Here is a 9,809-nt window from a genome sequence, read left to right on the forward strand (position 1 = left end):
AGTTAATCTAAATGCTATTGAAGCATTGCAATATTTTAAATTTCCCTTCCGTTATATTCTAATACTCATCTTTAAATATTAATACCGAACTTGCCAGGACTCGAACCTGGAATCTTCTGCTCCGTAGGCAGACGCGTTATCCATTGCGCCACAAGCCCGTTGGAGGTTAATGTAAATGCTATTGAATCATTGCAATATTATAAATTTCCCTTCCGTTATATTGTAATAATCATCTTTAAATGTTAATACCGAGCTTGCCAGGACTCGAACCTGGAATCTTCTGCTTCGAAGGCAGACGCGTTGTCCATTACGCTACAAGCCCATGCTTTGTTCTATCAAAAACTTTTCCAAACATTGTATTTATGCATTTTTAAGACGCATAAAAGATCTTTTATTAAAATAAACACCGAGCTTGCCATGACTCGAACCTAGAATCTTTTACTCTGTAGGCAGACGCGTTATCCATTGCGCCACAAGCCCGTTGGAGGTTTATCTAAATGCTATTGAAGCATTGCAATATTTTAAATTTCCCTTCCGTTATATTCTAATACTCATCTTTAAATATTAATACCGAACTTGCCAGGACTCGAACCTGGAATCTTCTGCTCCGTAGGCAGACGCGTTATCCATTGCGCCACAAGCCCGTTGGAGGTTAATCTAAATGCTATTGAATCATTGCAATATTATAATTTTCCCTTCCGTTACATTCCAATAATCATCTTTAAATGATAATACCGAGCCTGGCAGGACTCGAACCTTAAATCTTCTGCTCTGTAGGCAGACGCGTTATCCATTGCGCCACAAGCCCGTTGGAAGCTTATCTAAATGCTATTGAAGCATTGCAATATTTTAAACTTCCCTTCCGTTATAATCTAATAATCATCTTTAAATGTTAAAACCGAGCTTGCCAGGACTCGAACCTGGAATCTTCTGCTCCGTAGGCAGACGCGTTATCCATTGCGCCACAAGCCCGTTGGAGGTTAATCTAAATGCTATTGGATCATTGCAATATTATAAATTTCCCTTCCGTTATATTCTAATAATCATCTTTAAATGTTAATACCGAGCTTGCCAGGACTCGAACCTGGAATCTTCTGCTTCGAAGGCAGACGCGTTATCCATTACGCTACAAGCCCTTGCTTTGTTCTATCAAAAACTTTTCCAAACATTGTATTTATGCATTTTTATGACGCATAAAAGATCTTTAATTTTATTAAACACCGAGCTTGCCATGACTCGAACCTAGAATCTTTTGCTCCGTAGGCAGACGCGTTATCCATTGCGCCACAAGCCCGTTGGAAGTTTATCTAAATGCTATTGAAGCATTGTAATATTATAAATTTCCCTTCCGTTACATTCCAATAATCATCTTTAAATGTTAATACCGAGCTTGCCAGGACTCGAACCCTAAATCTTCTGCTCCGTAGGCAGACGCGTTATCCATTGCGCCACAAGCCCGTTGGAGGTTAATCCAAATGCTATTGAAGCATTTCAATATTATAAATTTTCCTTCCGTTATATACTAATAATCATCTTTAAATGTTAATACCGAGCTTGCCAGGACTCGAACCTGGAATCTTCTGCTCCGTAGGCAGACGCGTTATCCATTGCGCCACAAGCCCGTTGGAAGTTAATCTAAATGCTATTGAAGCATTGCAATATTATAAATTTCCCTTCCGTTATATTCTAATAATCATCTTTAAATGTTAATACCGAGCTTGCCAGGACTCGAACCTGGAATCTTCTGCTCCGTAGGCAGACGCGTTATCCATTGCGCCACAAGCCCGTTGGAAGTTAATCTAAATGCTATGGAAGCATTGCAATATTATAAATTTCCCTTCCGTTATATTCTAATAATCATCTTTAAATGTTAATACCGAGCTTGCCAGGACTCGAACCTGGAATCTTCTGCTTCGAAGGCAGACGCGTTTTCCATTGCGCCACAAGCCCGTTGCAGGTTAATCTAAATGCTATTGAAGCATTGCAATATTATAAATTTCCCTTCCGTTACATTCAAATAATCATCTTTAAATGTTAATACCGAGCTTGCCAATGCTCGAACCTGGAATCTTCTGCTTCGAAGGCAGACGCGTTATCCATTGCGCCACAAGCCCGTTGGAAGTTAATCTAAATGCTATTGAAGCATTGCAATATTATAAATTTCCCTTCCGTTATATTCTAATAATCATCTTTAAATGTTAATACCGAGCTTGCCAGGACTCGAACCTGGAATCTTCTGCTCCGTAGGCAGACGCGTTATCCATTGCGCCACAAGCCCGTTGGAAGTTAATCTAAATGCTATTGAAGCATTGCAATATTATAAATTTCCCTTCCGTTATATTCTAATAATCATCTTTAAATGTTAATACCGAGCTTGCCAGGACTCGAACCTGGAATCTTCTGCTCCGTAGGCAGACGCGTTATCCATTGCGCCACAAGCCCGTTGGAAGTTAATCTAAATGCTATGGAAGCATTGCAATATTATAAATTTCCCTTCCGTTATATTCTAATAATCATCTTTAAATGTTAATACCGAGCTTGCCAGGACTCGAACCTGGAATCTTCTGCTTCGAAGGCAGACGCGTTTTCCATTGCGCCACAAGCCCGTTGCAGGTTAATCTAAATGCTATTGAAGCATTGCAATATTATAAATTTCCCTTCCGTTACATTCAAATAATCATCTTTAAATGTTAATACCGAGCTTGCCAATGCTCGAACCTGGAATCTTCTGCTTCGAAGGCAGACGCGTTATCCATTACGCCACAAGCCCTTGATTCGGTCTATAGAAAACTTTTCCAAACATTGTATTTATGCATTTTTATGACGCATAAAAGATCTTTAATTAAAATAAACACTGAGCTTGCCAGGACTCGAACCTAGAATCTTTTGCTCCGTAGGAAGACGCGTTATCCATTGCGCCACAAGCCCGTTGGAAGTTAATCTAAATGCTATTGAAGCATTGCAATATTATAAATTTCCCTTCCGTTACATTCCAATAATCATCTTTAAATGTTAATACCGAGCTTGCCAGGGCTCGAACCTGGAATCTTCTGCTTCGAAGGCAGACGCGTTATCCATTGGGCCACAAGCCCGTTGCAGGTTAATCTAAATGCTATTGAAGCATTGCAATATTATAAATTTCCCTTCCGTTACATTCCAATAATCATCTTTAAATGTTAATACCGAGCTTGCCAGGGCTCGAACCTGGAATCTTCTGCTTCGAAGGCAGACCCGTTATCCATTACGCCACAAGCCCTTGCTTCGGTCTATACAAAAACTTTTCCAAACATTGTATTTATGCATTTTTAAGACGCATAAAAGATCTTTAATTAAAATAAACACTGAGCTTGCCAGGACTCGAACCTAGAATCTTTTGCTCCGTAGGCAGACGCGTTATCCATTGCGCCTCAAGCCCGTTGGAAGTTAATCTAAGTGCTATTAAAGCATTGCAATATTATAAATTTCCCTTCCGTTATATTCTAATAATCATCTTTAAATGTTAATACCGAGCTTGCCAGGACTCGAACCTGGAATCTTCTGCTTCGAAGGCAGACGCGTTATCCATTGCGCCACAAGCCCGTTGGAGGTTAATCTAAATGCTATTGAAGCATTGCAATATTATAAATTTCCCTTCCGTTACATTCCAATAATCATCTTTAAATGTTAATACCGAGCTTGCCAGGACTAGAACCTTAAATCTTCTGCTCCGTAGGCAGACGCGTTATCCATTGCGCCACAAGCCCGTTGGAGGTTAATCCAAATGCTATTGAAGCATTTCAATATTATAAATTTCCCTTCCGTTATATACTAATAATCATCTTTAAATTGTAATACCGAGCTTGCCAGGACTCGAACCTGGAATCTTCTGCTTCGAAGGCAGACGCTTTGTCCATTACGCCACAAGCCCTTGCTTCGTTCTATCAAAAACTTTTCCAAAAATTGTATTTATGCATTTTTATGACGCATAAAAGATCTTTAATTAAAATAAACACCGAGCTTGCCATGACTCGAACCTAGAATCTTTTACTCTGTAGGCAGACGCGTTATCCATTGCGCCACAAGCCCGTTGGAGGTTTATCTAAATGCTATTGAAGCATTGCAATATTATAAATTTCCCTTCCGTTATATTCTAATAATCATCTTTAAATGTTAATACCGAGCTTGCCTGGACTCAAACCTTAAATCTTCTGCTCCGTAGGCAGACGCGTTATCCATTACGCTACAAGCCCTTGCTTTGTTCTATCAAAAACTTTTCCAAACATTGTATTTATGCATTTTTAAGACGCATAAAAGATCTTTAATTAAAATAAACACTGAACTTGCCAGGACTCGAACCTAGAATCTTTTGCTCCGTAGGCAGACGCGTTATCCATTGCGCCACAAGCCCGTTGGAAGTTAATCTAAATGCTATTGAAGCATTGCAATATTTTAAATTTCCCTTCCGTTATATTCTAATACTCATCTTTAAATATTAATACCGAACTTGCCAGGACTCGAACCTGGAATCTTCTGCTCCGTAGGCAGACGCGTTATCCATTGCGCCACAAGCCCGTTGGAGGTTAATGTAAATGCTATTGAATCATTGCAATATTATAAATTTCCCTTCCGTTATATTGTAATAATCATCTTTAAATGTTAATACCGAGCTTGCCAGGACTCGAACCTGGAATCTTCTGCTTCGAAGGCAGACGCGTTGTCCATTACGCTACAAGCCCATGCTTTGTTCTATCAAAAACTTTTCCAAACATTGTATTTATGCATTTTTAAGACGCATAAAAGATCTTTTATTAAAATAAACACCGAGCTTGCCATGACTCGAACCTAGAATCTTTTACTCTGTAGGCAGACGCGTTATCCATTGCGCCACAAGCCCGTTGGAGGTTTATCTAAATGCTATTGAAGCATTGCAATATTTTAAATTTCCCTTCCGTTATATTCTAATACTCATCTTTAAATATTAATACCGAACTTGCCAGGACTCGAACCTGGAATCTTCTGCTCCGTAGGCAGACGCGTTATCCATTGCGCCACAAGCCCGTTGGAGGTTAATCTAAATGCTATTGAATCATTGCAATATTATAATTTTCCCTTCCGTTACATTCCAATAATCATCTTTAAATGATAATACCGAGCCTGGCAGGACTCGAACCTTAAATCTTCTGCTCTGTAGGCAGACGCGTTATCCATTGCGCCACAAGCCCGTTGGAAGCTTATCTAAATGCTATTGAAGCATTGCAATATTTTAAACTTCCCTTCCGTTATAATCTAATAATCATCTTTAAATGTTAAAACCGAGCTTGCCAGGACTCGAACCTGGAATCTTCTGCTCCGTAGGCACACGCGTTATCCATTGCGCCACAAGCCCGTTGGAGGTTAATCTAAATGCTATTGGATCATTGCAATATTATAAATTTCCCTTCCGTTATATTCTAATAATCATCTTTAAATGTTAATACCGAGCTTGCCAGGACTCGAACCTGGAATCTTCTGCTTCGAAGGCAGACGCGTTATCCATTACGCTACAAGCCCTTGCTTTGTTCTATCAAAAACTTTTCCAAACATTGTATTTATGCATTTTTATGACGCATAAAAGATCTTTAATTTTATTAAACACCGAGCTTGCCATGACTCGAACCTAGAATCTTTTGCTCCGTAGGCAGACGCGTTATCCATTGCGCCACAAGCCCGTTGGAAGTTTATCTAAATGCTATTGAAGCATTGTAATATTATAAATTTCCCTTCCGTTACATTCCAATAATCATCTTTAAATGTTAATACCGAGCTTGCCAGGACTCGAACCCTAAATCTTCTGCTCCGTAGGCAGACGCGTTATCCATTGCGCCACAAGCCCGTTGGAGGTTAATCCAAATGCTATTGAAGCATTTCAATATTATAAATTTTCCTTCCGTTATATACTAATAATCATCTTTAAATGTTAATACCGAGCTTGCCAGGACTCGAACCTGGAATCCTCTGCTTCGAAGGCAGACGCTTTATTCATTACGCCACAAGCCTTTGCTTCGTTCTATCAAAAACTTTTCCAAACATTGTATTTATGCATTTTTATGACGCATAAAAGATCTTTAATTAAAATAAACACCGAGCTTGCCATGACTCGAACCTAGAATCTTTTACTCTGTAGGCAGACGCGTTATCCATTGCGCCATAAGCCCGTTGGAAGCTTATCTAAATGCTATTGAAGCATTGCAATATTTTAAACTTCCCTTCCGTTATAATCTAATAATCATCTTTAAATGTAAAAACCGAGCTTGCCAGGACTCGAACCTGGAATCTTCTGCTCCGTAGGCAGACGCGTTATCCATTGCGCCACAAGCCCGTTGGAGGTTAATCTAAATGCTATTGAATCATTGCAATATTATAAATTTCCCTTCCGTTATATTCTAATAATCATCTTTAAATGTTAATACCGAGCTTGCCAGGACTCGAACCTGGAATCTTCTGCTTCGAAGGCAGACGCGTTATCCATTGCGCCACAAGCCCGTTGGAGGTTAATCTAAATGCTATTGAATCATTGCAATATTATAATTTTCCCTTCCGTTACATTCCAATAATCATCTTTAAATGAGAATACCGAGCCTGGCAGGACTCGAACCTTAAATCTTCTGCTCTGTAGGCAGACGCGTTATCCATTGCGCCACAAGCCCGTTGGAAGTTTATCTAAATGCTATTGAAGCATTGCAATATTTTAAATCTCCCTTCCGTTATATTCTAATAATCATCTTTAAATGTTAATACCGAGCTTGCCAGGACTCGAACCTGGAATCTTCTGCTTCGAAGGCAGACGCGTTATCCATTACGCTACAAGCCCTTGCTTCGTTCTATCAAAAACGTTTCCAAACATTGTATTTATGCATTTTAATGACGCATAAAAGATCATTAATTTAAATAAACTCCGAGCTTGCCATGACTCGAACCTAGAATCTTTTGCTCCGTAGGCAGACGCGTTATCCATTGCGCCACAACCCCGTTGGAAGTTTATCTAAATGCTATTGAAGCATTGTAATATTATAAATTTCCCTTCCGTTACATTCCAATAATCATCTTTAAATGTTAATACCGAGCTTGCCAGGACTCGAACCCTAAATCTTCTGCTTGTAGGCAGACGCGTTATCCATTGCGCCACAAGCCCGTTGGAGGTTAATCCAAATGCTATTGAAGCATTTCAATATTATAAATTTTCCTTCCGTTATATACTAATAATCATCTTTAAATGTTAATACCGAGCTTGCCAGGACTCGAACCTGGAATCCTCTGCTTCGAAGGCAGACGCTTTATTCATTACGCCACAAGCCTTTGCTTCGTTCTATCAAAAACTTTTCCAAACATTGTATTTATGCATTTTTATGACGCATAAAAGATCTTTAATTAAAATAAACACCGAGCTTGCCATGACTCGAACCTAGAATCTTTTACTCTGTAGGCAGACGCGTTATCCATTGCGCCATAAGCCCGTTGGAAGCTTATCTAAATGCTATTGAAGCATTGCAATATTTTAAACTTCCCTTCCGTTATAATCTAATAATCATCTTTAAATGTAAAAACCGAGCTTGCCAGGACTCGAACCTGGAATCTTCTGCTCCGTAGGCAGACGCGTTATCCATTGCGCCACAAGCCCGTTGGAGGTTAATCTAAATGCTATTGAATCATTGCAATATTATAAATTTCCCTTCCGTTATATTCTAATAATCATCTTTAAATGTTAATACTGAGCTTGCCAGGACTCGAACCTGGAATCTTCTGCTTCGAAGGCAGACGCGTTATCCATTGCGCCACAAGCCCGTTGGAGGTTAATCTAAATGCTATTGAATCATTGCAATATTATAATTTTCCCTTCCGTTACATTCCAATAATCATCTTTAAATGAGAATACCGAGCCTGGCAGGACTCGAACCTTAAATCTTCTGCTCTGTAGGCAGACGCGTTATCCATTGCGCCACAAGCCCGTTGGAAGTTTATCTAAATGCTATTGAAGCATTGCAATATTTTAAATCTCCCTTCCGTTATATTCTAATAATCATCTTTAAATGTTAATACCGAGCTTGCCAGGACTCGAACCTGGAATCTTCTGCTTCGAAGGCAGACGCGTTATCCATTACGCTACAAGCCCTTGCTTCGTTCTATCAAAAACGTTTCCAAACATTGTATTTATGCATTTTTATGACGCATAAAAGATCATTAATTTAAATAAACTCCGAGCTTGCCATGACTCGAACCTAGAATCTTTTGCTCCGTAGGCAGACGCGTTATCCATTGCGCCACAACCCCGTTGGAAGTTTATCTAAATGCTATTGAAGCATTGTAATATTATAAATTTCCCTTTCGTTACATTCCAATAATCATCTTTAAATGTTAATACCGAGCTTGCCAGGACTGGAACCCTAAATCTTCTGCTCCGTAGGCAGACGCGTTATCCATTGCGCCACAAGCCCGTTGGAGGTTAGTCCAAATGCTATTGAAGCATTTCAATTATATAAATTTTCCTTCCGTTATATACTAATAATCATCTTTAAATGTTAATACCGAACTTGCCAGGACTCGAACCTGGAATCTTCTGCTTCGAAGGCAGACGCTTTATCCATTACGCCACAAGCCTTTGCTTCGTTCTATCAAAAACTTTTCCAAACATTGTATTTATGCATTTTTATGACGCATAAAAGATCTTTAATTAAAATAAACACCGAGCTTGCCATGACTCGAACCTAGAATCTTTTACTCTGTAGGCAGACGCGTTATCCATTGCGCCACAAGCCCGTTGGAGGTTTATCTAAATGCTATTGAAGCATTGCAATATTTTAAATTTCCCTTCCGTTATATTCTAATACTCATCTTTAAATGTTAATACTGAACTTGCCACGACTCGAACCTGGAAACTTCTGCTCCGTAGGCTGACGCGTTATCCATTGCGCCACAAGCCCGCCGGAGGTTAATCTAAATGCTATTGAATCATTGCAATATTATAAATTTCCCTTCCGTTACATTCCAATAATCATCTTTAAATGTTAATACCGACCTTGCCAGGAATCGAACCTGGAATCTTCTGCTCCGTAGGCTGACGCGTTATCCATTGCGCCACAAGCCCGTTGGAGGTTAATCTAAATGCTATTTAAGCATTGCAATATTATAAATTTCGCTTCCGTTATATTCTAATAATCATCTTTAAATGTTAATATCGAGCCTGCCAGGACTCGAACCTGGAATCCTCTGCTTCGAAGGCAGACGCGTTATCCATTAAGCCACAAGCCCTTGCTTCGTTCTATCAAAAACTTTTCCAAACATTGTATTTATGCATTTTTATGACGCATAAAAGATCTTTAATTAAAATAAACACTGAGCTTGCCAGGACTCGAACCTAGAATCTTTTGCTCCGTAGGCAGACGCGTTATCCATTGCGCCAAAAGCCCGTTGGAAGTTAATCTAAATGCTATGGAAGCATTGCAATATTATAAATTTCCCTTCCGTTATATTCTAATAATCATCTTTAAATGTTAATACCAGTAGTAGGGACTACCTAGTTGCGCAGAGATCCAAGATGGCCGCCACCCCAAGATGGCGGCCAGACCCTCATCTACCAAACTCAAACCAAACTTTTCAGACAAGTCTGGACTAGCCCGAGCTCCTGCCTGTTAGTTTCAACCCCCCATGACATCCTCTTCTTAACTTAAACTAAAACTAAAAGCTATATTCAACCTTGACGTCATCCTGGTCCGAACGAGCTTTCTGTAAGCCTAAAGTTAATAAAAACACAGATTTTAAGACATCAAATATTTACTTTTTATAAGATGTACAGA

The 9,809-nt window shown here is 39.4% G+C and overlaps 29 non-coding genes across 29 annotated transcripts; all 29 read right to left on the reverse strand.

Annotated features, from left to right (window-relative positions):
* Positions 1-85: 85 nt before the first annotated feature.
* Positions 86-158, reverse strand: TRNAR-ACG (transfer RNA arginine (anticodon ACG)). The gene has a single exon. It is a non-coding gene; the product is annotated as a tRNA-Arg (tRNA).
* Positions 159-249: 91 nt separating this feature from the next.
* TRNAR-UCG (transfer RNA arginine (anticodon UCG)) lies at positions 250-322 on the reverse strand. Its single transcript has one exon. It is a non-coding gene; the product is annotated as a tRNA-Arg (tRNA).
* Positions 323-571: 249 nt separating this feature from the next.
* Positions 572-644, reverse strand: TRNAR-ACG (transfer RNA arginine (anticodon ACG)). Its single transcript has one exon. It is a non-coding gene; the product is annotated as a tRNA-Arg (tRNA).
* A 255-nt stretch (positions 645-899) lies between these two features.
* On the reverse strand, positions 900-972 carry TRNAR-ACG (transfer RNA arginine (anticodon ACG)). The gene has a single exon. It is a non-coding gene; the product is annotated as a tRNA-Arg (tRNA).
* Positions 973-1,063: 91 nt separating this feature from the next.
* On the reverse strand, positions 1,064-1,136 carry TRNAR-UCG (transfer RNA arginine (anticodon UCG)). Its single transcript has one exon. It is a non-coding gene; the product is annotated as a tRNA-Arg (tRNA).
* A 413-nt stretch (positions 1,137-1,549) lies between these two features.
* Positions 1,550-1,622, reverse strand: TRNAR-ACG (transfer RNA arginine (anticodon ACG)). The gene has a single exon. It is a non-coding gene; the product is annotated as a tRNA-Arg (tRNA).
* A 91-nt stretch (positions 1,623-1,713) lies between these two features.
* Positions 1,714-1,786, reverse strand: TRNAR-ACG (transfer RNA arginine (anticodon ACG)). The gene has a single exon. It is a non-coding gene; the product is annotated as a tRNA-Arg (tRNA).
* A 91-nt stretch (positions 1,787-1,877) lies between these two features.
* Positions 1,878-1,950, reverse strand: TRNAR-UCG (transfer RNA arginine (anticodon UCG)). Its single transcript has one exon. It is a non-coding gene; the product is annotated as a tRNA-Arg (tRNA).
* Positions 1,951-2,205: 255 nt separating this feature from the next.
* Positions 2,206-2,278, reverse strand: TRNAR-ACG (transfer RNA arginine (anticodon ACG)). The gene has a single exon. It is a non-coding gene; the product is annotated as a tRNA-Arg (tRNA).
* A 91-nt stretch (positions 2,279-2,369) lies between these two features.
* TRNAR-ACG (transfer RNA arginine (anticodon ACG)) lies at positions 2,370-2,442 on the reverse strand. Its single transcript has one exon. It is a non-coding gene; the product is annotated as a tRNA-Arg (tRNA).
* A 91-nt stretch (positions 2,443-2,533) lies between these two features.
* TRNAR-UCG (transfer RNA arginine (anticodon UCG)) lies at positions 2,534-2,606 on the reverse strand. Its single transcript has one exon. It is a non-coding gene; the product is annotated as a tRNA-Arg (tRNA).
* A 413-nt stretch (positions 2,607-3,019) lies between these two features.
* On the reverse strand, positions 3,020-3,092 carry TRNAR-UCG (transfer RNA arginine (anticodon UCG)). Its single transcript has one exon. It is a non-coding gene; the product is annotated as a tRNA-Arg (tRNA).
* Positions 3,093-3,183: 91 nt separating this feature from the next.
* TRNAR-UCG (transfer RNA arginine (anticodon UCG)) lies at positions 3,184-3,256 on the reverse strand. Its single transcript has one exon. It is a non-coding gene; the product is annotated as a tRNA-Arg (tRNA).
* Positions 3,257-3,506: 250 nt separating this feature from the next.
* TRNAR-UCG (transfer RNA arginine (anticodon UCG)) lies at positions 3,507-3,579 on the reverse strand. Its single transcript has one exon. It is a non-coding gene; the product is annotated as a tRNA-Arg (tRNA).
* Positions 3,580-3,834: 255 nt separating this feature from the next.
* On the reverse strand, positions 3,835-3,907 carry TRNAR-UCG (transfer RNA arginine (anticodon UCG)). The gene has a single exon. It is a non-coding gene; the product is annotated as a tRNA-Arg (tRNA).
* A 407-nt stretch (positions 3,908-4,314) lies between these two features.
* On the reverse strand, positions 4,315-4,387 carry TRNAR-ACG (transfer RNA arginine (anticodon ACG)). Its single transcript has one exon. It is a non-coding gene; the product is annotated as a tRNA-Arg (tRNA).
* Positions 4,388-4,478: 91 nt separating this feature from the next.
* On the reverse strand, positions 4,479-4,551 carry TRNAR-ACG (transfer RNA arginine (anticodon ACG)). The gene has a single exon. It is a non-coding gene; the product is annotated as a tRNA-Arg (tRNA).
* Positions 4,552-4,642: 91 nt separating this feature from the next.
* On the reverse strand, positions 4,643-4,715 carry TRNAR-UCG (transfer RNA arginine (anticodon UCG)). The gene has a single exon. It is a non-coding gene; the product is annotated as a tRNA-Arg (tRNA).
* Positions 4,716-4,964: 249 nt separating this feature from the next.
* TRNAR-ACG (transfer RNA arginine (anticodon ACG)) lies at positions 4,965-5,037 on the reverse strand. Its single transcript has one exon. It is a non-coding gene; the product is annotated as a tRNA-Arg (tRNA).
* Positions 5,038-5,292: 255 nt separating this feature from the next.
* Positions 5,293-5,365, reverse strand: TRNAR-ACG (transfer RNA arginine (anticodon ACG)). Its single transcript has one exon. It is a non-coding gene; the product is annotated as a tRNA-Arg (tRNA).
* Positions 5,366-5,456: 91 nt separating this feature from the next.
* TRNAR-UCG (transfer RNA arginine (anticodon UCG)) lies at positions 5,457-5,529 on the reverse strand. The gene has a single exon. It is a non-coding gene; the product is annotated as a tRNA-Arg (tRNA).
* Positions 5,530-6,264: 735 nt separating this feature from the next.
* On the reverse strand, positions 6,265-6,337 carry TRNAR-ACG (transfer RNA arginine (anticodon ACG)). Its single transcript has one exon. It is a non-coding gene; the product is annotated as a tRNA-Arg (tRNA).
* A 91-nt stretch (positions 6,338-6,428) lies between these two features.
* Positions 6,429-6,501, reverse strand: TRNAR-UCG (transfer RNA arginine (anticodon UCG)). Its single transcript has one exon. It is a non-coding gene; the product is annotated as a tRNA-Arg (tRNA).
* Positions 6,502-6,756: 255 nt separating this feature from the next.
* On the reverse strand, positions 6,757-6,829 carry TRNAR-UCG (transfer RNA arginine (anticodon UCG)). The gene has a single exon. It is a non-coding gene; the product is annotated as a tRNA-Arg (tRNA).
* A 734-nt stretch (positions 6,830-7,563) lies between these two features.
* On the reverse strand, positions 7,564-7,636 carry TRNAR-ACG (transfer RNA arginine (anticodon ACG)). Its single transcript has one exon. It is a non-coding gene; the product is annotated as a tRNA-Arg (tRNA).
* Positions 7,637-7,727: 91 nt separating this feature from the next.
* Positions 7,728-7,800, reverse strand: TRNAR-UCG (transfer RNA arginine (anticodon UCG)). Its single transcript has one exon. It is a non-coding gene; the product is annotated as a tRNA-Arg (tRNA).
* A 255-nt stretch (positions 7,801-8,055) lies between these two features.
* On the reverse strand, positions 8,056-8,128 carry TRNAR-UCG (transfer RNA arginine (anticodon UCG)). The gene has a single exon. It is a non-coding gene; the product is annotated as a tRNA-Arg (tRNA).
* An 899-nt stretch (positions 8,129-9,027) lies between these two features.
* On the reverse strand, positions 9,028-9,100 carry TRNAR-ACG (transfer RNA arginine (anticodon ACG)). The gene has a single exon. It is a non-coding gene; the product is annotated as a tRNA-Arg (tRNA).
* A 91-nt stretch (positions 9,101-9,191) lies between these two features.
* Positions 9,192-9,264, reverse strand: TRNAR-UCG (transfer RNA arginine (anticodon UCG)). The gene has a single exon. It is a non-coding gene; the product is annotated as a tRNA-Arg (tRNA).
* Between the last annotated feature and the right edge of the window lie 545 nt (positions 9,265-9,809).

Source organism: Phalangium opilio, unplaced genomic scaffold (genome assembly GCF_054372755.1).
Source record: "Phalangium opilio isolate 3A_F unplaced genomic scaffold, DU_Popi_V2 ptg000077l_1, whole genome shotgun sequence".
In the NCBI taxonomy this organism is placed as follows: Eukaryota; Metazoa; Arthropoda; class Arachnida; order Opiliones; family Phalangiidae; genus Phalangium; species Phalangium opilio.